Source organism: Natrix helvetica (assembly GCF_964273705.1).
Source record: "Natrix helvetica genome assembly, chromosome: 5".
Taxonomy (NCBI): Eukaryota; Metazoa; Chordata; class Lepidosauria; order Squamata; family Natricidae; genus Natrix; species Natrix helvetica.
The window spans coordinates 13,555,522-13,580,406 of NC_138551.1; the positions used below are offsets into that span (position 1 = coordinate 13,555,522).

General features: G+C 39.6%; 1 protein-coding gene across 3 annotated transcripts in view; it reads right to left on the reverse strand.

The window, feature by feature from the left end:
- The window catches only part of KCNMB2 (potassium calcium-activated channel subfamily M regulatory beta subunit 2), a 372,211-nt gene that overhangs the window by 152,611 nt on the left and 194,715 nt on the right, over positions 1-24,885 (reverse strand). The window lies entirely within an intron of this gene.

Consider the following 24,885-nt stretch of genomic DNA (forward strand, 5'->3'; position numbering starts at 1 on the left):
CTCTAGCACTGATGATGTTACCTAGTTTGGTAATGAAACATCTGCAAGAAAACAAGCAAGCTCTGAGAGCACCAAGGACCTCCCCCAATCTACACTCTCCGTACCACAGATTCGACACGCTATTCTGTGGACCAAATAATAGTTTAGATAAGCAGTGGATGGAGTTCATACTGGTTGAGCTAAGCTCCAAACCAAAGAAGCTATGTTATGAGTTAGCCCCAGGAATTCTTTGCAACTTAAAGAGAAAATTCTCCTCTACTCTACCAAGTTCTGGGTGAGTGCAATTTTCAGGGTTGCAGGAGTGGATGTTAGAAGCCCTTATTTAATTCAAAGAAGAAATTCAAGATTCAATGAGGGACTGATTCAATTTGAGATTGTGATTCAAGATCTGAAGGCAAACTGATTCAATTTGACTCTTAAAGCACTTTGAGATGCAATAAAAGAAAATTATTAGCTTTCATGCAGAAGCATTACAAACCTGCAGGGTTTTTTTTTCCTTCATAAAATGGGTATAAAAGAGGAGGAATGATAGGTCCATTAAACAATATCACGCATCATGTTTCAGCAGAATATCTTCAGGGACTTTACTGAAGTTTTGAAATATCCCTCTTAGATGTTTGGAGGGAAGGGGAGAATGAAAAGACAAACAATGTAGTGACCTCCAAAATGATCTAGCCCGAAACACAAGTTGAACCAATGAAGCAAGTGTCCTTCACTAACTTAAAACAATTGTTAAAAATCTTTTAAAGCTGTTTAAAAAGTAAGCTTCTACTTTTCCACCTGCTTTTTAAGATGCCTTGTTGTTTTCCAAAGCACCCGAAGGCAAGACAAGAAACAATGGATGGAAACTAATCAAGGAGAGAAACAACCTGGAATTAAGGGGAAACTTCCTAACTGTGAGGACAATGGACCAGTGGAACAGCTTGCCTTCAGATGTGGCAATGGTGGGATTCAGTTTTTTTTACTACCAGTTCTGTGGGTGTGGCTTGGTAGGCGTGGCGTGGCATGGTGGGCGTAGCAGGGGAAGGATACTGTAAAATCTCCATTACCACCCCACTCCAGGGGAAGGCTACTGCAAAATACCCATTCTCAGCTGGGACTCAGGAAGCAGAGAATAGATGAAGACGGGGCCAGTCAGAGGTGGTATTTACCAGTTCTTCAAACTACTCAAAATTTCTGCTACAGGTTCTCCAGAACTGGTCAGAACCTGCTGAATGCCACCTGTGCACTGTGGGTGCTTCATCACTGGAGGTTTTAAAGAAAAGATTGGACAGCCACTTGCCTGAAATGGTATAAGGACTCCTGCTTGAGCAGGGGGTTGGACTAGAAGACCTCCAAGGTCCTTTCCAGCTCTATAAATATTAGCTTGCTACCCATTCACTATAGCCCAGAGCCTTCGATTTGTTTTGATTTTGCAGAATTTGAAATCAGATTTGACTCAATGCTATATGCCAGGATGGTCGTCCATAGTCAGAGTGCTAAAAGTAAATTGAATTCCAGGTGTTTTGGGCAGTAGTAGCATGGAAGGTGTCAGGTGGAAGAAATCAGGAGTCAAGGAAGTTCAAATGAATACAAATTTAATGCATATTAACATTCTCTACAAGAATCTGAACTACTAATGGTCAAATCAGCCTGGCAGTACATAAGAATCAGCAGAATTCAAGAGGGGCTGGACTTAGATCTTTTGTGAGTCTGAAGGGACTCGAGATTGATGGCATATTTGACCCCTCCCTGAGGCTCAGACTGGTCATAACCTACATAAACATAACATCCTACATCAAATAGAAAAAGGAGTTAAAATTTGAAGCAGTTGCAGTAAGTAGCAATAGCACTTAGACTTATATACCACTTCATGGTGCTTTACAGCCCTCTCTAAGTGGTTTACAGACTCAGCCTATTGCTCCCAACAATCTGAGTCCTCATTTTACCCACCTTGGAAGAATGGAAGGCTGAGTCAACCTTGAGCCTGGTGAGATTTGTACTGCCAAATTGCAGGCAGCCGGCAGCCAGCAGAAGTAGCCTGCAGTACTGCACTCTAACCACTGCACCACGTCGGCTCTTAAAACTAAAAGCTGAGAAAGAGAATGACATTCAAAACAAAGTCAGTCTTGCTTCTGACCCAGCGTCCCAATAGGCAGAGAACTTAAAGGAATGATCCAACCCATTGGTTGAAGTGAAATTGCATATATTTTTTTTGTAAGTACCCCAAAGGAATAGAAAAGGTATGGGGTGCATTCCCCACTTGGATTTGTGAATCTGCTTTGATGGGTTATTTGCTCAATGGTTCATTGTACAGGCAGCCCCAGTGATCAGGCTAGAAGGAAACAACCTGAGGAATTATATATTTATTTATCGTATGGCAAAAAAATGTTAAAAATCCCCTCACCATTGCATTCCCAATCACCAAATATGAAACAATTCACTCTCTTTACAAATTCAATGGTAAACTATTTATATAGTCAATATATGATGGAGTTGTTGTTGTGGCCTGCCAGCGACCAGTGGAGCTGGCAGCAGATTCAGACAGTGAGGAGGTTGGGGAGGAACATGGGTCAGTCCTGGAGTCTGGGGAAGGCTCTGAGGAGGGCTCTATGTCGGAGGCAGAGATGGGGCCAGAGCCGTATGCCAGTTATCAGCTGCCTTCAGAGTCAAACATCAATGAGGCAGATGAACAGCTGGAGCCTGTTCCCAGTGTGTGCATGTGCAGAGTTGCCAGATGAAGGGAACAGCTAAATAATAGGGGTTGACTTGGAAGTAAGGCCATAGGTGGACTATGAATGGCCCCTCCCAGAGGAAATAAAAAAGGAGTGAAAGGGAAGTGGAGTTTGCAGGAGGCAATTAGTTCCTTTAATTGGTTTGGGACTCTCTGAGACTCCTGGCCAAGTTTTGCAGTTATCAGCCTGTCAGCTCTCCAAGCCAGATAAGGTCTGTGACTGCAAATCCTCCCTTGAAAGGCTGGATGTGAATGAGCAGAAATCACAGTAAATTAATAAAAGGGTTTTTTGTTGGCACAAGTGGTTTGCCTCAATACTCTTGGGAAGCCTAGGTCAGAATAGTTGCATATAGAAAGTCTCAGAGTTTCCCTGATATGTGCTCAAAGGGCATTGCTCCACAATAGCGTGGTTCCCTGTTACTCAACTGCTTTGAAACTCATAGAATTTGGTACTCAATGCATTTTGACGTGAAAATTTGGTTACAGTACTCATCATTTGTTTGGTACGCAAGCTAGAACATGTCAGTGTCAGCTGCCTTATGACTTGCTACATTACTCCTTATGGGAAAAAAACCTGTTTGGTACTCATTGTTTTTGGTACTCATTCCACCTCCCAGAATCTGTTAACGATGAGTACTGAGGTATCACTTTACGTCATACTGTCTGCTTGGGAATACCACAGATGGATTCAGGAGAGGAGAACTTTCCCCTTTTATGTCCCAAAGATGTTTTTTCAAGAGGCAACTGGTCTTTTTGGTTTTTCTTTGAAAATTCAAGAAAAATTCAAAGAAAAAAATTAAAGAAAAAACAGAAAGTCCAGTTGCCTCTTGAAAAAACATCTTTGGGACAACCATAACTTAGATGACTGAGAATCCCCATATACATTTCCCCTTTTTGGGAAAACAGAAAAGAAAATATTAAGTATATAAGTATACATCCAAAAGCGAGATAGAAAGGGGGAGGGGAATATAGTTAGGCTAGCTCAGCGAAGGTAAGGGAATAAGAAATGATATCAAATTATATTTGGGTCTGTGGAAATACCATCCCAAGGGAATATAAACTGAGACCTGAAAGAGACACCTACAATAATAAAAAAGAAAGAGAGAAAAGAGGAGATCATGAAAGGAAGATGGGGGAAAGAAGGAAGAGGTGAGGAGAGGAGGATGGAAGGGAGAGGAAGAGAAGGAGAGAGGGTAGGAAGGGGAAGAGGAAGAGTAGGAGTGGGAGAAAGGTAAGGGAAGAAGGAAGGGGAAGAAAGTAGAGAAGGGAAGGAGGGAGAAAAGAAAGGGACAATAAGGTGGTGTTAGAACAGGAAGAAGGGATGGAAAATAAAGAAAGCCAAACTGTATATCATAACCTATTAAATGAAATAACAAATGTGTAAGAACAATAAATGTAAAGAAGAATAACAATTATGTGAATGTATACTTAAAATGCTATGTAAGAGAATAAAAATAAAAAAAAAATTCTGGAAGAGACATTTCCTCTTTTATTGTCTTGAGTCTTAATCCTACTGAGTTTTTGAGGAAAAGAATTTGCAAAAATAATAATAATGGTGGAAGGGAATCTAGCCAGTGCCATACCCGATTGTCAGCTTTCTAGTAGAAAATATTTTTCTCTTTCTCCAGGGTATGTTTATTGATTGAGAGCTGCCCAGACTTCTGTATAAAATGGGCGGCTATATAAATGCTTTAAATTAATTAATTAAATATTTATATAAATAATTAAAGAACAGTACACCCGCATCATTTCAACATTTTAACTTCTGTCAACATTTTACTTTCAGAAACTTTAAAGTTCTGTATGTCTCCAATTTCTCCATCTTTACTCTCGTGCTCACTAATATATTGGCTGAGGTAAATAACAATGGTGTCTATCATATTTAGCTGAAGCGTCAATCAACAAATGATTTGGGTGAATGCAGAAGTGTGTCATTTACACGGAATATAAAACTTCAGTTCAGTGATGCAGCAAGTTATAGCTGGCTTCTTAAAATGAGAAATAACTAAAAGATCAACTCATTACCATAAATGTTCTTCTCTGGAGGTTATGAATAAAATGATTGTTAGCCTAGGAAGAGGGATGCGGTGGCTCAGTGGCTAGGACTATGAGCTTGTCAATCAGAAAGGTCGGCAGATCGGTGGCTCGAATCCCTAGTGCCGCGTAACGGAGTGAGCTCCTGTTACTTGTCCCAGCTTTTGCCAAACTAGCAGTTCAAAAGCACGTAAAAATGCAAGTAGAAAAATAGGAACCACCTTTGGTGGGAAGGTAACAGTGTTCTGTGCGCCTTCGGTGTTTAGTCATGCCGGCCACATTACTAAATGAGAGAAATAGTTAAATGAGTTAAATAGGGACGGTGTGGCTCAGTGGCTAAGCTTGTCTATCAGAAAGGTTGACAGTTCGGCAGTTCGAATCCCTAGTGCTGGTTAACAGAGCGAGCTCCCGTTACTTGTCCCACCTTCTGCCAGGAAAAAAAGGAACCAAATGCAAGTAGAAAAATAGGAAGCCCCTTTGGTGGGAAGGTAACAGTGTTCTGTGCGCCTTCTGTGTTTAGTCATGCTGGACACATGACCACAGAGACTTCTTCGGACAGCACTGGCTTTTCAGCTTTGAAACGGAGATGAACACTGCCCCCTAGACTCAAGAACAACTAGCACATATGTGCGAGGGGAACCTTTACCTTTTTAGCCTAGGAAAACTCCCCTCATCCTAAGCTTACATAGTTTGTGCAGTTAGAAAACTGTTCCATGTTTGTTTTATTGCAAAACCTCTTCTAATCGTTATTGCCATGATCTCATACGTTAACAATTGACAGTTCGTAGAGTATCTATGTAAGCAAAATACTTTTTTAAAGTAACTTTTTAAAATGAGATTATCTGTGAAGCTGGAACTTGTAGTAGACAATGATTAAGCTTTTACTGCACATAATTAATAAGTTCCTGTCAGGTAAAAGATAATCTTTCTATTAAATTCAATGCTAATAAAATTATTCCCTCTAATCTCACAGGATCAAGAGATTACTAGGGAGCAACATCAATTATTTGGTGAAAAAAAATTAATAACATTCCAGAAATTGACATCATAGCAATAGATATTAGATGGCTAGCTGAAATCTGGTTAAATTCTGGGCAGTCTGAAAAGCAGTTTGGTATTTTTTTCATACCTCATATTTAATGGTCCTGCCAAAAACATAACAGAATTTAAAGTGCCCTGGAATATGTTGGGCTGTTTCATGGGGAAAAATAATGCTGATTTTTTTTAAAAAAATCAACTTTCAATTAATTTGTATGTTTCAGAAGAGGAAGGAATGAAGTCTGATTTATGTTTATGGTGCATTTTTATATGATTTCCTGTTCTGTCTTGCTCCTTAAGATCTGACATATGCTCGACTCTTTGAGTGCAAATGCCCAAGTGTGACGGAGGTAGACAAGATACTGATAACAAGGAGGCAGTTGCCATAGCAACTGAAGTCCTACAAAAACATTGCAGGCGTCTTCTGACTCCTTCTCACTATCCTTTGCACAACAGCCGAAGCAAGAGACAGATGTTCAGTCTCAGCATGGCCTTTGTTTTTTTTAAGGCTACAATTCAAGAGGAAGAGATGTTTGCAGACTAATTATTGTTTGCTGTCCTTATGCACAATACTTGACGAGCTGCCCAAATAGGAATGGCCACTTAACTACCTTCCTTTAGACAAGCCATAAGCATTTTTAGAGCTTCCTATAAAGCGAAAATTTCTTAAACAGATCTTGGATGCCCAAGAAAGCAATTGCTAGAAAATGTACCAAGAAAATCATGCAACGAAAGGCATAAAATCTAAGATATTAAGGGTGGATGTAACCTCTCACACATGTGGAGGTTAGTGTGACCAGCTGGTTGCAGCAATTGGAGAGGGACAGTTATCACCAGTTGTGTCCAGGGGTAAAATGTTACAACTTTAGATCGCTTCAGCTGAACCAGTAGTAAAAAAAAATGCTTTCTGATGATCAGCTGTGACATGTGATTTATATTAGCTAGAAAGCTTTCCTGCTTTCTAGCTAATCTAAATTGAGTGGGACAGCGGATTCTCTCCCTCACTGTTCTTACCTTTGCAAGTGTGGTCCGTAGAAGGTTCTGCCCACCCGCATGTCATTATATCAGTTTTTGACGCTCTGCGCATGCGCAGAAGGTCCGTGCACGCTCACATTTGTAAATTGGTAGCAAAGGTAAGTAGATTTCATCCCTGGTTGTGTTGGTCTACCTTGCTGAAGTACCTTGCTTCCTGTCATTCAGGGTTAATCCATAATTGATGGCATCACACATGCATCTGGATCATTGCTTTATGCCTTCTTGAGGCAAGCAGGAAAGTTCTACTGATCTAAGGAACAGAAGCCAATGTAACAGGAAGGAAGAATTGTAATGGTAGGTAGGGTTAGCCTGAGAGACAGGAAGAAGAGCTGCAGTCTAGACAACAATCTTATAAATGAAATTTGAGTCTGAAGGAGGAAGGATGGCGAAAGTTCTCAGAAAGGACTTTTCCTCATTTGCAGGTGAATAAAAGGGAGGGGATACATTCCCAGTTGCAAGATTCTGTGAATGAAGCTATTGTGTAGTGGACTTCAGTAGGCAAGAACCAGACCAGCATAGCTGCAACAGCATTTATTGACTCAGAAATGGAATTGAGGAACTGCAGGCAAAAGCCTCTGATTTATACTCTAGGCCCATAGGGCCTTAACCAATCGCAGAACTAGAAAAAGCCCGCCCAAATATAAATGTTCTAATTTTCCCTTCAAAACAGTTGGGGTCATCTAAAGGTTAGTTTCACTTTAGCACAGTTAACAGCGTCATCTAAAGGTTAGTTTCACTTTAGCACAGTTAACAGTTAGGGACATCTAAAGGTTAGTTTCACTTTAGCACAGTTAACAGTTAGGGACATCTAAAGGTTAGTTTCACTTTAGCACAGTTAACAGTTAGGAACATCTAAAGGTTAATTTCACTTTAGCACAGTTAACAGTTAGGAACATCTAAAGATCAGTTTCACTTTAGCACAGTTAACAGTTAGGAACATCTAAAGATCAGTTTCACTTTAGCACAGCTAACAGTTAGGGGCATCTAAAGATCAGTTTCACTTTAGCACAGCTAACAGTTAGGGGCATCTAAAGATCAGTTTCACTTTAGCACAGTTAACAGTTAGGAACATCTAAAGATCAGTTTCACTTTAGCACAGTTAACAGTTAGGGACATCTAAAGATTAGTTTCACTTTAGCACAGTTAATACAACTATATACATTCAATACATAACAGGAGCCTTACAATAAAGATAGAGGCAGAACTCCGGGCTGAATTTCTTGTCTGGGCCACCTCACAAGGTGAACCATAACCTCAAGGAACAAGGAGAAGAGCCACAACTAAGACAAGGGTCAGATAAAAGAAATCTGGTAGAATATAATTTGGGAAAGCATCTTGGACATAACCCCCTAGTTCTCATGAACGTAAAGGGACGGAAAGGGGAAGAACATTCAGACTTACAAGATTCTGTTATTATAATCTTATAATAAAAGTAATATTACCTTGCATGTCTTTTTGGCTTTCAAGTTTGGTCCGCCCTGGAGGGCTGAGACCAACCTTACAAGTCTCAATATTCCGCCGAGGTCAGATTGGCTCCAACCATCCAAAAAACCTAGAAAATATGGCTCTGCCATCAGTTAGTGGTAGTGTGGAGCTTATAAAATGCTTATACTATTCCTGAATTGTTTGTGCTTTCCCATTCATAACATCGCCTGGTTTTAACTGTATTAATAGTTTAATGATTGCATGATTTTTTTTTAAATCTCAGGGTGGTGGTGGTATGGCTTGTACTTTAATTTTGCAAATCATCCAGAATAACATATGTACGATGGGCAGCTATACAAATCAAATCACTCAGTCAATCAATCAATTAAAAAGACTATGTATCTGGTTTTACATATATTAACTGCAGCTAGAATTGTATTTGCACAACAATGGAAAATGATGAAATACCATTAGATGAGGGTGTAATGAAGACAATATTAGAATGCCCGGAAATGGACAGATTAACGCTCATCATTAAGGATAAAGAAAAAGTTTCTTGACGTGGGATATATTCTACCAATGGCTAGACAATAGAAACGGAAGTTAGAAACGAGGAGATATAAAAAAGAGGAAATGTTAATGTGGAGAGAATTTGATGATGAAGATGTTAAGTACTACTGTAATTGTATCAGTGGTGGGTTGCAGGCGGTATGCCCCGGTACGGGCGTACCAGTGCCTGCCCGGAGCACCGGGTACCGTTCTGGTACAGTCCTCCGGAGGGCCCACCCGCCCGAGCTCCTTACCTGTATTTAAGCTCTTCAGCGCTTCTGCACACGCGCATGGAGCGCACAGCACCTGCGCGATGCTCTGCCGAGGTAAGGATGCACGTGTGCACTGCGCATGCATGCGCGTGCACTACGCACATTCATGTAGTGGACGCCGGGCCCCGTTGCAACCGTACCGGTTGCAACGGGATCCAGAACCCACCACTGAATTGTATGGATATATAATTATATTATTCATAGTATTATGATGAATATTATAACAAATATGTGTATTTTGATTGTTTAAAACCCAGATCTCACACTGTTCAGTGGAAATGGAAAGTAATATAAATAAAATAAATAAAACATGGGGGAAAAAATCAATCCATCGGTAGCCCTTCCTTTATGGATTGGGTAATTAAACCTAGGTATGACGGTCGAAATATAGCAATGGGCAGACAATATCAGCTTACAATGATGTAAACAATGTTGTGGTTACCTTTAAGGAAGAAAGGAAAGATTTTAAAGGTCTGGGGAAAAATAAACATGTTACTAGAAGGTCATAGATCAGGTATTGAATGAACGAGGTAAGCATTTTACTCTAGATGACATGCTGATCTAAAGATATGGCTGTATGATATAGCATCAATCTCCTGTTTTAATGTTTGCATTAGGAAGGTTGTATTTGATTCTAGAAGGTAGTTTTATGTCTATCTAAAAAAAATATGTCTGCCATTCAAAAAATACAGCAGTTTTCCTAAAATACCCGGTTTGTAATATAACACATCCCAATTTCCTATTTTTAAAGCAATTTTCTCTAATGTTTTTATAGTACGAATTTCCCACTGTTTTCTTTGACATGAATCGCTTGGAGGCAGGTATTTTAACCTAAATGTCTCCAAAGTAGGCTTTTTTAAATGCCAGTAATCCAGGCTCTTAAAAATAACACTTGCATTGCATGCTTTTTCACGTGCAATTTTCAGAAATATATGCTGATTTTCGGATCTCGTTTCTTTCCCCAAACATCTGCCCCGCCATATGCATATGATCAAAAGAAGGCAGCCATTGCTATTGAATTCTTTTCAGTGCTCCAATCTACACCATGCTGAGGTCTGATTTGGAAGATCGCTCAGGCTTTCTGACACAGAAAGTCCGTAGCAAATTTCCTTTATGTCCTTCTCCACAGATGTAATTGATTTGGTTTTGCCTTCTCTTTGTAGAAGCAAGCTAGTTCAACAACCATTGCCATGTCAGAATGGAGAGACACTATGGTCATCTTCTAAAAAAGCAGGCATTGGAAGACCTGGTCATATTTATGTTTCTTCAGCTCCCAGTTCCTGTTCTGACTTAGGCTTCCCCAAAAAGCACAAAGCAGATTCCTGGTCCCAACAAAACCTCTTTTATTAAACGAATGTAAATTGCTCTCATTCACATTCAGCAAAGGCCTGGTAAACAGTCTTTCAAAGGTGAAGTTATGACCACAGACCTCATCTAGCTTGGAAAGCTGCCATGTAAATATTTTCCAAATGCAGTGCTGTGCAATTAAAGACTTGGCACAGAGTCTGTGAGATTCAGGGACAGATCTTCATACTCCTGAAATGAATGAACGAACGAATGAATGAATGGTTTTCTGCAAAAGCCCACTCCCCTTTCACCCCTCTTTTATTTCCTTTGAGAGGGGCCATTCACTGTCCACCTGTGGCTTTACTCCTAAGTCCACCCTGATTTCTTAGCTGTTCTTTTCTTCTGGCAGCTCTGCGCATGTGCACACTAGGAACAGACTCCAGCTCTTCCTCTGCCTCACTGCTGTCCAGCTCCAAAGGCAGCTGAGAACTGCCAGATGGCCTTGGCCACATTGCTGCCTCCGATGCAGAGCCCTCATCTGACCCTTCCCCAGCCTCAAGGACTGGCCCATGTTCCTCACCAACCTCCTCAGTGTCTGACTCTGGTGCCAGCTCTGCTGGTCACTGGCGGGCCATAACACTTCCTAAATCAGACATTCAGCAGTTGTAGAATGGAACATCACTCAAAGAGGTCAGAGACATGAAGTATATATTAAATTATATTATATTGGAGGGTCATGTCAGATGAGGATCTTGTGATGGTCACATCAGGTGAGAGTCATATCAGGTCAGGGTCTTGTGATGGGTCTTGTGATGGGTCGGTTGTGGGTGTGATGTGACCTCACCATCACAAGTCCTACTGACCACATGAAGCCTTTATAAAGAGAAGAACACTGACTCTGACATCTCCTGAATTCCACTGAAGAGGTTACCTAGCCTGGCAATGAAAGATTTGGAAGTCAACCCACAAGCTCAGAGAATGAATCTCCACCCTCATCCTACACCCGAGCTACAGATATTCATCACTACCATAGCTCACTGTTTCTAAAGGACTAAAGATAAGATGGATGGGGATAGTTTACTGTTTATCTTCTCAGCAACTGAGTCAATCTCATTAAATTCCTGCACATTGGCTTCGCCCTCTGACGGAAGAGGAGAACCGAGATGCTTTCTACTGGTTCCCTCTTCAACCTTCATGCATTTCATCTGAAAACCTAAACAGAATCTACCTACAAATATAAATCCTTGAGACCTGACGTGCCTTAGTTAGTCCTTGATTTACAACAGTTCATTTAGTGACCATTCAAAGTTACAATGGCACTGAAAAAAGTGACTTATGACTGCTTTTCACACTTATGGCCCTTGCAGCATTCTGATGGTCCTGATGGTCCTGAAATCAAAAGTCATAGGCTTGGCAACTGACTCAAAGGTGATTAGGGGATTAGAAGTGAACACAAACGGTGAACGGTTGCAGGAATTGGCTATGTCTAGTTTAATGTAAAAAAGGACTAGGAGAGACATGATAGCAGTGTTCCAATATTTGAGGGGCTGCTACAAAGAAGAGGGGGTCATCCTATTCTCCAAAGCACCTGACGGCAGGACAAGAAGCAACAGCTGGAAACTAATCAAGGAGAAAAGCAACCTAAAACTAAGGAGACATTTCTTGGCAGTGAGAACAATTAATCAGTTTAACAACTTGCCCCCAGAGGTTTTAAGTGCTCCAACAGTGGAGGTTTTCAAGAAGAGATTGGATAATCATTTGTCTGAAATAATATCATCTTCTGCTTGGGCAGGGAGTTGGACTAGAAGGTCCCTTCCAACTCTATTGTTCTGTTCTGTTCTGATCCTCTCCATAGAATAGTTACATAGAATAATTATCCCACCACAAAATGGGAGGACATGGAGGCACCTTAGCACAATTCTCAGCACTTGTGGTCTCCAAGAACCACCAAAAAGAACCTGAGATTGATACACACAGCCCCGGGATGAAGGGCTACTCATTCTATAGTTACTTTGTACCCTCTCATGGCTTAACTAAGATTAATATCCAGGTATCCCAAAGGAAGGTTCAACAGTGACTTCTCTTCTGATAGGGTAGCATTCATGGTCTGAATGAACAAAGCAGACAAGTTGTAGCTCTCAGCAGCTGCAGGATTTTGGCATCTCCTTGGGCGACTGTGATAAATCTTTGTGACAAAATTATTTTGCCTGAATTATGGGAGGCAAAAGGCATTAGTCACCAAATGTCAGAGGCTGCCATATAAAATAAATGTCTGTATCAGAATATACTACCCAAATCTGTTGTCAAGAGAGGACACTATCCTTCCCCTAATTTCTCATCCAATTTCCCAGACAATATCGGTCCCAAGAGACAAATTTTTCCAAAGCTCCTTATGTTTTAAAGTCAAGCCAATATGTACTTCATCCCCCAGTGGTAGAGGTTAAGTCAGATGGCTCAAGCAATGATGCAGAAGCAGCGAGGGGAACAGACCAACCCTATAATCTTGAGGTAGCCCCCTTTAGCCACCAATCCTAGAAGGGTTCTAGCACATTTCTTCTCAAGCACATTCGAAGAAAAGTCTTCCTCTTGATTTATCCGCACACTTGTTGGTAATGTAAGTGGCAGCAGAATATCAAAATCTCAGTCAATGTGATAATGCCTCTTCTCTGGCTATAAATCATTTGTGTGCTGTAGAGCAAATGCCCCCCTCCCCCCCCAAAAGCTGTTTTGCCTGGGATATTGAATAAGTCCTCTTCTCAAGGGCCTTGCAGTGCTTTGGCTCTGATCGCCTAAAGGCACTTTAGAGTGTGAACGAAATTCCTGGCTGCAACACTTTTAAAACAGCCACACTTTTCTAGGGTGGCTCTGCCCTGGCTGTGCAATCTCAGAAAATGATGCAGATGTTTTACAGGCTGCTGAAGACAGGTGTTGAGTTTGCTCTTCGAAGCACCTTTTTATAGGCTGAATCCAATCTACAGCCCTTTCCTTTGTTCAAACATCATTTTGCTGGAAAGAATTACTTTATCTAAGACAAGTGTCTTTCACCCCATCTTAGATAAATGGAATGGTATGTGGGAATAGCCTTGGGGGATGGAGGAAGAGAAACTGCAGAGGGAATGATCAGATTAAGAGGAAGGAACTCCACAGCTGCATAAAGGGCAGAGAAAGAAACTAAGAAAGGAATCTCCATTATATTATATTATGTTACGTTGCGTTATGTTACGTTACGCTACATTCCACTCCATTCCACTCCACTATATTATTGTATTGTATTGTATTGTATTGTATTGTATTGTATTGTATTGCATTGCATTGCATTGCATTGCATTCCATTCCATTCCATTCCATTCCATTCCATTCCTATATTATATTATATTATATTATATTATGTTATGTTATGTTATGTTATGTTATGTTATGTTATGTTATGTTATATTATATTATATTATTATATTATATTATATTATATTATATTATATTATATTATATTATATTATAATATAATGTATCAGGTTGTAAAAAGGGATGGCTAGAAACCTGTACTTTCAGACTTACAAGATTCTGTTCATGCAGCCTTACAATAAAATAGAATTAATTTATCTGGTCATGTTTCCTTTCTCCTCTACCTGGGAAGACTGGCAATAACAAAGTTAACTAGGATGAAATTTCTATGGTTGAAATCCAGCTGAAAATTATCTTCCCTATGGGTCTGCCTTATATTGGTTCACTCAATGCGATAAACCAGGTCAGCAAAGACCGAGCAGCTGCATTCACACAAGATTCAAAGCTTGGTTAATGCTAACCTTGGTTTGCTTGGAGGGGGTTAATGTGCCAATGAAAGTAGTCCATTTAGTTTGTACAGGGCGACAGCCAGTGTGGTGCAGTGGATAAGATGTGCTAGACTAGGAACAAGGAAAACCAGATTCCAGTCTCAATGTAAGCATGCCAATTAGATGAGTTTCTTTGGACCAGTCAATCTCTCTGAGTTCTAGATTGGGAAATAAAAAAAAACTTCCCCAAAGAAAACAATAGCAAACCACTTCTATAATATGCCAAAGAAAACTGCAAGAGCTTCCATGCAATCACTAGGAATGAGAACCGAGGGGCAGCATTTACAAAACTTGCCTAATCCATTTTCTAGTTGACTCAGCATTGAAGCAAGCATGTTGGATTCATCTAACAGACAACCCTACTAATTTGTTTTATGCTAATCAAGCTTAATATGCTGGGTGGATATACCAGTTAAGAGTTTTTTTTTTAACAGAATAACAAGAGTTGGAAGAAACCTTGTAGGTCATCTAATCCAACCCCCCCACCCAAGCAGGAGACCCTATGCAATTTTTTGACAGATGGCAGTCCAGTCTCTTCTTGAAAGCCTCCAGTGATGAAGCTCCCACAACTTCTGAAGGCAACTTCTGTTCCATGGGTTGATTCTTCTCACTGTCAGAAAATTTTTCTCTTATGTATAGGTTAAATATCTTCTTGTTCAGTTTCCATCCATTATTCCTTGTCTGGCCTTTGAGTGCTTTGGAATATAGCTTGACTCCTTCCTCTCTGTGGCAGTCCCTCAAATATTGGAACACTGCTATCATGTCTCCCCTGGTCCACTTCCATGTTTCCATGGACCTGCTGCAAACTTCTACAAACAACGGCAGTATATAAAGCATTTGCTTTACTGGTCTACATAATACAGGTTTACATTAACTAAACCATAGTTATTGAAAAGAATATCATCCTCTGAAAATTTTAGCTTTTGTTACACACTTACTTATATTTATATAGTCTACCATTTCCTCCCCAAATTCAGTAAATAGAGGACATTGTAAAAACACGTGTTTAAAGAAGCATTATCCTTATTACAACTCCTGCAGAATGTCATTTTAGTCCTTTTTGATACAATAAAGTGGATTTCAATAAATTCTAACTATTATGTTTTGCAGTATAAATTGTAGTGTGAAGTTCATTGACATTTTTGCTATAGGTGTTAAGATGCTCTCCTGGTGTCTTACACTATATTGGGAATGCTAATATTTCATTTCCCACATGTCTTAGTATCTGCATATCAAATTGATTTATTGATAGCAAAAATTTATTAAAACTAATAGCAGGGGTTTTTAAAAAAAGTTTTAAAAGATTTATCAAGCTGTTGTAATATCTCAGATGTCTCAGAAATTGAAAATGTTGCTGGTCCAAGCAATGCTATTCACAAATATTGTAGCTGTAAATAATATATATCATCTAATAGATGATATTTATCTCTTAACACAGCATAAGCTAAAAAAATCATCTATCAGTTGATCCAAAGCTGATATCCTCACTTCCATCCATTTTTTGGTTATATCACCATCTTTTCCCCAATGTTTAAAATTGGATTTTCCTATAAAGACAATTTAGCAAGGAAAAAGGGGTGAAATCTTCTGTAATTAGACATTATATTCCATAGCTTACTAACTCATAACTGTTTCCAGTATTGAGTGTATTTTGATCCTAATACCATCCATTCATCCAAAGTTGCTGTATATATATATATATTCCAAAGTTGCCCAAATGGGAAAATTGACACAGTTGTTGGCTTCCTGTATTTAATTAATACTTCACAATAGATAAGCATGATTATATAGTTCCAGATTAAAAAAAAAAACAAAATCCTGCCTCATTAACTGGTTGCATTTCCTGTAAACATATTATCGGGATCAAAAAAAACCATAGGAGCTTTTTAAACAAAGAATTTATTTCTTGTAAATGTTTTCCAGATATATTCCTCTTAGAATATAAATTAAACTTCAATTAAGTTAAATTTTGAGAGCATTCATCTTTTACCAAAGAGTGAGATTTAATGACTCCCATCTATTAATATCTGAAGAAACCTCTGTCTCCCTCTTTTATTTATATTGCATGCTACCAAATGAGTTAAATAGTTAAATGAGTTAAATGCGTTAAATGGGACACTGTGGCTCAGTGGCTAAGACGCTGAATTTGTCTATCAGAAAGGTTGGCAGTTTAGCAGTTTGAATCCCTAGCACCGCATAAGTGAGCTCCCATTACTTGTCCCAGCTTCTGCCAACCTAGCAGTTTGAAAGCATGTAAAAATGCAAGTAGAAAAATAGGAACCGCCTTTGGTGGGAAGGTAACAGTGTTCCGTATGCCTTTGGCATTTAGTCATGCCGGCCACATGAGCATGAAGATGTCTTCTGACAGTGCTGGCTCTTTGGCTTTGAACAGAGATGAACACCGCCTCCTAGAGTTGGGAATGACTAGCACATATGTGCAAGGGGAACCTTTACATTTACCTTTAAATGAGTGATATCCTTTTGTATATACATACCGGTAACTAAATATTTAATGGATTAGGTACAAATATGGAATTCATATTCTTTAAACAGATGACTCAGTTTTCACCCTCTAACATCAATTCCAATTTGGACCAGTTAATAGAGCAATACCTTTTATAGTTTCTTCTTTGGGCTACTTCAAAAAGTTGGTTTGAAAAATAATGTGTAAATAATTCAATTACATAAATAAACTATCAAGGCAGGTGAAAAGCTCAACCAAGTTTCTTTGCTCTAATCATAGATGTAGAACCGAAGTGTTCAATTGAACTCTATCTTCCAAATAAAATGCTGAGATTTCTGGGTGTGTCACAAATAATGCTTTTCAAAAATTGAAGACATTCAGTAAAGCAGCCATCCTTCTTCGATTGATCTTGCATGCTTTTGGAAAGCAGTATTTGTGAGTTTAGTATAATGGGTCAAAATGATCTTTTATCAACTCTGATCTCTGAAACGTATGCTTTCCTATCTTTTGCTGCATGACTATGAGGGCAGTTGAGGGAGAACATATTTAACAATTTAACTACTGATATTAAAAAGCAATAATTTAGACAAGTATTATTAAATTCCTGTGCTGTGCCCCGGTATCCAAAATGTGTTTGGGAATTCTCTCTCTCTCTCTCCCCACCTCTCCCTCTCTCTCTCTCTCTCTCTCTCTCTCTCTCTTTCTCCCTCTCTCTCTCTTTCTCTCTCTCTTTCTTTCTCTCCCCCTCCCTCCCCTCTCTCTTTCTCCCTCTGTTTCTCTCTCTGTCACTCTCTGTTTCTCTCTCCCCCTTTCCCCCTCTCTCCCCCTCTTCCTCCTCTCTGTTTCTCTCTCTGTTTCTCTCTGTTTCTCTCTCTCTTTCTTCTTTCTTTCTCTCTTTCTCTCTTTCTTTCTCTTTCTCTTTTTCTTTCTCCCCCCTCTCTCCCTCTCCCTCTCTCTTTCTCTCTCTGTTTCTCTCTGTTTCTCTCTCTGTTTCTCTCTCTCTTTCTTCTTTCTTTCTCTCTTTCTCTCTTTCTCTCTTTCTTTCTCTTTCTCTCTTTCTTTCTCCCCCCTCTCTCCCTCTCCCTCTCTCTTTCTCTCTCTGTTTCTCTCCCTGTCTCTCTCTGTTTCTCCCTCTCTCTCTCTCTGTTTCTCTCTCTCTGTCTCTCCCTCCCCCCCTCTGTCTCTCTCCCTCCCTCTCTCCCCATATACATGGATCCTGGTTTGAGCCTCCCTACTGATATTACCTAGTTTGTATGTCTTTGCCCTTTGGCTTGGAGTCAGGCAAATGAACAGAGATCCAAGAATGAGGAGGAGCAGAACCTGCCACTTGTGACAAATTTGATAAATTGCTTCTCAATAGACCTCATCAAAGCTCATCAAGCAAGCAAATGACCAGCACCAGTGGCTACGAAACTGAAGTGGGCTTAAGCCAGGGGTGTCCAAACTTGGGAACTTTAAGACTTATGGACTTCAACTCCCAGAATTCCCCAGCCAGCAAGTTTGAACACCCCTGGCTTAAGCTGAATCAAAAAAAGAAGAGACTGATAGGAATCAAGCCTGTCCGGCCTTTTGTCCCCACACAATTATGGTCCAACCATCCCTTTTCATTTTGAATTGAGAGTGTGGTCAATTCGTTAAGATGTTGAACTGTAACTGAGGAAACACACATTGTAGTTCAGTCTCAACCGTGGAAGCCTATTGGGGAATGTGGGACCAGACACTTTCTCTCTACAAAACGTTCTTCACAAGATTGTTACTGTGGGGAAAATAAATGAGGAAAAGCCCTATACCTGTGATGGCAAACCTATGGCATGCATTCCACAGGTGGCACAGAGGGCCCTCTCTATGGGCATGCGCAGTTGCCAGCTGGTCTTTGGAGTGCCAGAAAACAGCCTGAAAAAGGCCCGAAAAACAGCCAAAATGGGCCAAAAACACCATGCTATTTTCGGGCTATTTTTTGCTGGTTTTGAGCTGTTTTTCAGGCCTGGAAATGACCTGAAAACAGTCCCAAAACTGCCTGAAAAAGCCTCCCAAACTGCCTGGAAATGGCCTGAAAACAGTCCCAAAACTTCCTGAAAAAGCCCCCCAAACTGCCTGAAAATGGCCTGAAACGCTGCCTGAAAACTGGCCTGAAACAGGCATAAAAACATCTTCTGGTTTGGGCAGTTGGTGCCAAAAAGGTTCGCCATCACAGAAGAAACCCTGAAGAAAAAGGAACATATAAACCTAAAAATATTAAAATAATAATAAAAAAAACTTGCTAACTGAAAACACAAATTGTGACTTTTGTGCCACGGAGTTCCTTTGGGTCCAAGTGTTTTTAATTTTAATTATCCTAAATACAAACAACAAATCCAAAAAGCTTTCAGCAATCATCACAATCCCTTTTATAATATCCCAGAAGAGTTGGTCAATATTATTACCAACATCCTCCAATGACTGTTGGGAATGCAATCAATCAATCAATCAGTCAGTCAGTCAGTCAGTCAGTCAATCAGTCAATAATCAGAAGAGCAGGAAGGGACAATACTGCCATGTCTATCATTTTCCAGCAAGTTCCTCTCTGAATTTGAATTTTGAAATGTAGATTTCTTAGTAAGACTTTACGGTTTACTTGATTATAATTTTGAGAAATAATTAACCAAATCTCCATACATACTTTTCTGGAATCCTTGGTGCTGTCTGAGCTTGGATGTTTTTTTTTTTTTTTTTTTGCTTTTAGATTAGCCAACTAAGCAACATTAAAAGTGCTGAAAGGGAATGGAGTTTCCTTTCGGTTATATACAACTGTCAGTGTTGGTGGAGCGAAAAGACTAAAGTACCTTCCAGAGAGCAATCAACGCCCAGATAAGTAGAGATTAACACCAGGATTAATACCAGACCAACAATCAAGCAGTAAACAATACCTCAATCAAGGAACTACCAACTCAGACACATAATCAAACAATGAAGAACAGCCTAACCAAGGAACTACCAAGAAGAAAATAATGCTCCCACCAACAGTGACAGGACAAAGCACTTGTATATAACAGAGAGCAAACCCCATTCCCTTCTAGCATAATTAGTCATGCCAGACTAATCTTATTGCATTCTTTGATAATGTGACAAAATTAGTGGACCAGAGGAATGCCGTCGATATAGTTTACTTGGACTTCAGTAAGGGTTTTGATAAGGTAGACCATAACCTACTACTAGATAAAGTAGAAGAATGTGGGTTAGACAGCATCACCACCAGATGGATTCGTAACTGGCTGACCAACCGCACTCAACGTGTAGTCCTCAATGGAACTGCATGTACATGGAGGGAAGTATGCAGTGGAGTACCTCAAGGCTCTGTTTTAGGCCCAGTACTCTTCAACATCTTCATCAATGATTTGGATGAGGGAATAAATGGGGAACTCATCAAATTTGCAGATGACACCAAGCTGGCAGGAATAGCCAACACTCCAGAAGATAGGCTTAAGATACAGAAGGATCTTGACAAAGTTGAACATTGGGCACTATCTAATAAAATGAAATTCAATGGTGAAAAGAGTAAGGTTCTACATTTAGGCAACAAAAATGGAATGCACAGGTACAGTATAGGTGGTACCTTGCTCAGTAGTAGTAACTGTGAAAGGGATCTTGGAGTCTTAGTGGACAACCATTTAAATATGAGCCAGCAGTGTGCAGCAGCTGCCAAAAAAGCCAACACAGTTCTAGGCTGCATCAACAGAGGGATAGAATCAAGATCACGTGAAGTGTTAATACCACTTTATAAGGCCTTGGTAAGGCCACACTTGGAATACTGCATTCAGTTTTGGTCGCCACGATGTAGAAAAGATGTGGAGACTCTAGAAAGAGTGCAGAGAAGAGCAACAAAGATGATTAGGGGACTGGAGACTAAAACATATGAAGAACGGTTGCAGGAACTGGGTATGTCTAGTTTAATAGAAAGAAGGACTAGGGGAGACATGATAGCAGTGTTCCAATATCTCAGGGGTTGCCACAAAGGAGAGGGAGTCAAACTATTCTCCAAGGCACCTGAGGGTAGAACAAGAAGCAATGGGTGGAAACTAATCAAGGAGAGAAGCAACTTAGAACTAAGGAGAAATTTCCTGACAGTGAGAACAATTAATCAGTGGAACAGCTTGCCTCCAGAAGTTGTGAATGCCCCAACACTGGAAGTCTTTAAGAAGATGTTGGATAGCCATTTGCCTGAAACGGTGTAGGGTTTCCTGCCTAGGCAGGGGGTTGGACTAGAAGGCCTCCAAGGTCCCTTCCAACTCTACTATTGTATTGTATTGTATTGTATGTCAATCTACTTAGCAAACTTTCAGATTTGTAGTAGAGAAGAAAAACAATTGCCCGCTTCATTTTCCCCAGTGCTTCTGACCCAAGGAAAAGAACAACTCCATGGCATGGAGAAACTAGTTCATGTCCCTTGATTCATTGTTTCCACACTGGCTAAAGTAAGAGAAGCATTTTGGAAGGTTTCATGCAAGTTGGAAAAGCACGATGAGAATGGTAACCCAGAGAAAGACACTAAGGGGCATGATCCTATTGGGGAGCGGCGGGAGAAAACGTTGAATAAAAGCAAGAATCAGCCTAAATACAAGCTTGGTCACTTAATGCATTTCCAAACAAGGGGGTGTAAATAAAAGAATCCTGTGATCTTGAGCATTCAGGATGAAAGTTAGAGAAAAAATGACCAGAAAGAGCAATTGGAAGTTGGAACGGATAAACATCCATTAGACAAGGGTTGGAGTTTTGTTCTGGGCAGAAAGTTGGATTGAATGGTCTTCCCATGTTAGGGATTCTGTATTTCTAGGAAAACATAGGTCTACCAGAAGGTAAGTTGCTTTGTTCAAGACTACTCCGTTTGTTCTTTCATGATACCACTTCCTAAATCTCCGGGGCTGCTTTTAAGTAAGAAAGAAGTAGTAGTCTTATTTTTCTAAGAATTGATTAACAGACTGATGCTACTCAGTATTTGGCTTTGCAGCAAGCTAGCTTCCTATTCAATACATTTTAATTAAAAGAAACCAAAAAGAATAATGCCCACCAAAGGAGGGATTTACTCATTCTGTAAAGGGAGCTCCACTTGCAGACTTATTTCATCCCGAGGAGCCTTACTTTCCTTCTTAAAATAAAGCATGAAGGTGTGACCAATCTGGAGGATTCTCAAATAGTCTTATTTAACAACCATCACAATGGATATTGTTTTCCATTTGAAGATTACAACATCAAATCATGGTTTGCCAACGTGAAATGACCAAATGTAGTACACAAAATTCACTATCCCTCTCTTTTGCACTCAAGAGTGAATAGTACTTGCCAATAATATTAGCTGTAAACTTTTGCACAAGTTGTGATAATATTACAGTGTTGGGCTGGGTGTAATTTTTTAAAAAATTTAGCCACAACTGACTATGTTCATTATTCCATATTGGGCATTCTGTGTTATCCACTTTTTAAAATTTAAGTCTTCCGCCACCCCAAAGCTATTGGATAAGAATGAGCTATTTCATATACAGCTGTGATTTAATTCTCTTATTTTAGTGGCAACAAAAAAATGCCACTGATTGGAGGTCATTTCCAGGAGCTGTTTCTAGCCTTGAAGCTTATTCTCAATATGTTCAAAGTCATCAAAAAGTAGAGAATCCTGCTGGAAAATAAAACCCTGAATATTATTTCTACAATGCTAAATATCTCAACAAGGTAGGCTGTACCCAGAATGAAGCTGCTTCTTGGTCCCCGAGCAAAAGCATTTTCCAGGCTCATGATTAAGTACACATTTCTTAAGATCTTGCACTCTAGGTGTTGGCAGACCATCTCTATCAGCTTGGAATGTACTTATTTCTCCTTTACCCTTCATTACTCGGTTGACAAAAAATTTCCACACTCACAGGAGATGAAAGCATGCAAAACCCAGCCAACAGGCAGCTCTTTCCTTCTACTTTGTTCCATACGCTTCCCATCTTTTCAAGACTCAAGAGCCTGATCAACAACAATTTTCCATGGTTCTCTAAATAACCAATTTCATTGTATTTATTTTGTACAATGACAATAAAGGCTATATATATAAATATGGGGCAGCCTCACTTTCTTCCCAGAAGACAACAAGACAACACTTTCTTCCCAGAAGACCAAACTCAGGACAGGCCATTTAAACAAACAAGCAAGCAAGCAAATAAACAAACAATGTTTCGGTTGGTTTGGGACATTTTAATTTGTGTCCTTATCTGAAATTTCTGAAACAGAGCCTATATATGCTAGAACTGGCGATCGGTTTCACACAGTCTGCTTCCTCCTTCAAGCTACAACTTTTCAGATGAAAAGAAAAGGAGTCCTTTTTCTCACAATCCTGAAGTGTGACATCAGGATTTAGGAAGGGTTTTTTTTTAAAAAAAAGAGAAAACAAGACAGGAAGGAAGGATGGAAGGAAGGAAGAAGGAAGAGAGAGAAAGGGAGAAAGAGAAAAAAAAGGAAAGATGGAAGAAGAAAGAGAAAACAAAAGAAAGAAAGGGGGGAAGGAAGAAGGAAAGGAGGATTGGAAGAAAGAAAGAGAGAGAGAAAGAAAGAAAGAAAGAAAGAAAGAAAGAAAGAAAGAAAGAAAGAAAGAAAAAAGAAAGAAAGAAAAATGTAGGTTTACCCATGTTTAGAAAAGTCTCGCTTTGGCAACTTCCCCCTTTCCTCAAGGGTAGCTTCTCCTGATATAACATCTTGAGACATCGGGACAGGTCTGGCAATTGACTTCTCAAATAACCCATAGGAATAATACCCTGATCTTTGAGCAAGTACTGGGCATGCTCACTCTTTCTCTCCAGGGATCAGGTTGCTCTTTGGGTGAGTGGACCAGGGCCATTTGTCATTCTCCAGAAGCATGCAACATCCTCAGAGCACACAACGCAGTGAGCTTACATCTCCATTGGCCTTCAGATGTTCACTTTAGGCCAAGTAAAACTTTCCAATATTGATGGTGCCAAATCCAAGAATTCCATCTCTTTATCGTTTCCCAGCTCTTGCTAGGTCACCGTTGAACTAGTAATGCATTCCTTACAGAGCAACTAGCAAACTCATTGGATGGTTAGTTGGTAACATTTCTGTGTTGACTAAACTTGCATGAAAGTCAGTGGATTTTCCAAAACTTATATACAGACCACCATATCAAAGTTCAGAACATAAAAATGAGCTTACAGTATGGTTCCTACAACAGATTCCAAAATCATATCAATCTTTAAAGCCTGCAGTAAAAAACAACAACAGATCCTACTCCTGTACAGAATTAGTGCATCAAACAGAAGAGGGATGCTCCTGTAAAAAGCTGATTTATTTGGTATCAAATTAGAATGTAAACATTACAATTTGATTTTTGAAATTAATCCTGCCGCAGAAATATCCTCCATAAAGTCCATACATCTTTACTTTTTATCCAAACCAATGAGGACAGTAGGCCTCTCAAACATTACGTATAAGTTAGAAATGAATATTTTCTTGAAACTCAAGTTGTTTGTCTTTCTGGTTGACCTTGAATCAAAATAGAAAAGCAGCTGGTTTTAGACAATTCCCTCCTATCCAACTGATCACAGTTTACACTTAGGTGTAAGATGGCATCAATATCATTGACAGTAGGGTTTTATCGATGTGATAACCAATGTTAAGGCAGAAAATTGTGAATATTATTTTAAATTAACATTTTCTGATAAGATTGCTAATGAAATGTGCACGTCAATCAATGCTAAACAGTCCTGACCCTGCTGGCTAGGATGGAGATCTCACTAAATTCAATGTGCTTTCCTTAGCATGAATTCAGATTAGGTGAATTGAATGCCCGTTATTTCTGACTTGGTGGCAATACTTACGGTGGCACTGCAGGCATTAAATGAGAGTGAAATAAATGGTACAAATACGCAATTGTTATCTAAAGCAAAACAATAAGGAAGTCTATAAAAACATTTGAAGGACCAAACTCAGCATATCATTGCAATCCAAAGATCAGTAGAGTTAGTAGGACATTTTGAGCTTCTATCTCTTTAATCAGAAGTTGCTCAACTTGCCTTTTAAAATAAAGTATTTTACTTGGATTTTGCAGTTCCTCCCCCCCTCCTGAGGTTGGCATCATAAATCTTTTAAAAAATCAGAGGGGGATTTAGTGATTAGCCTTTAGCTAAACCTCTTCCTGTGTTCCAAATGTCTTCCTATTTTGATGTTGTTTCAACAATCTCTAATTTTGACCTTTGAGGTACATTCCTCCCT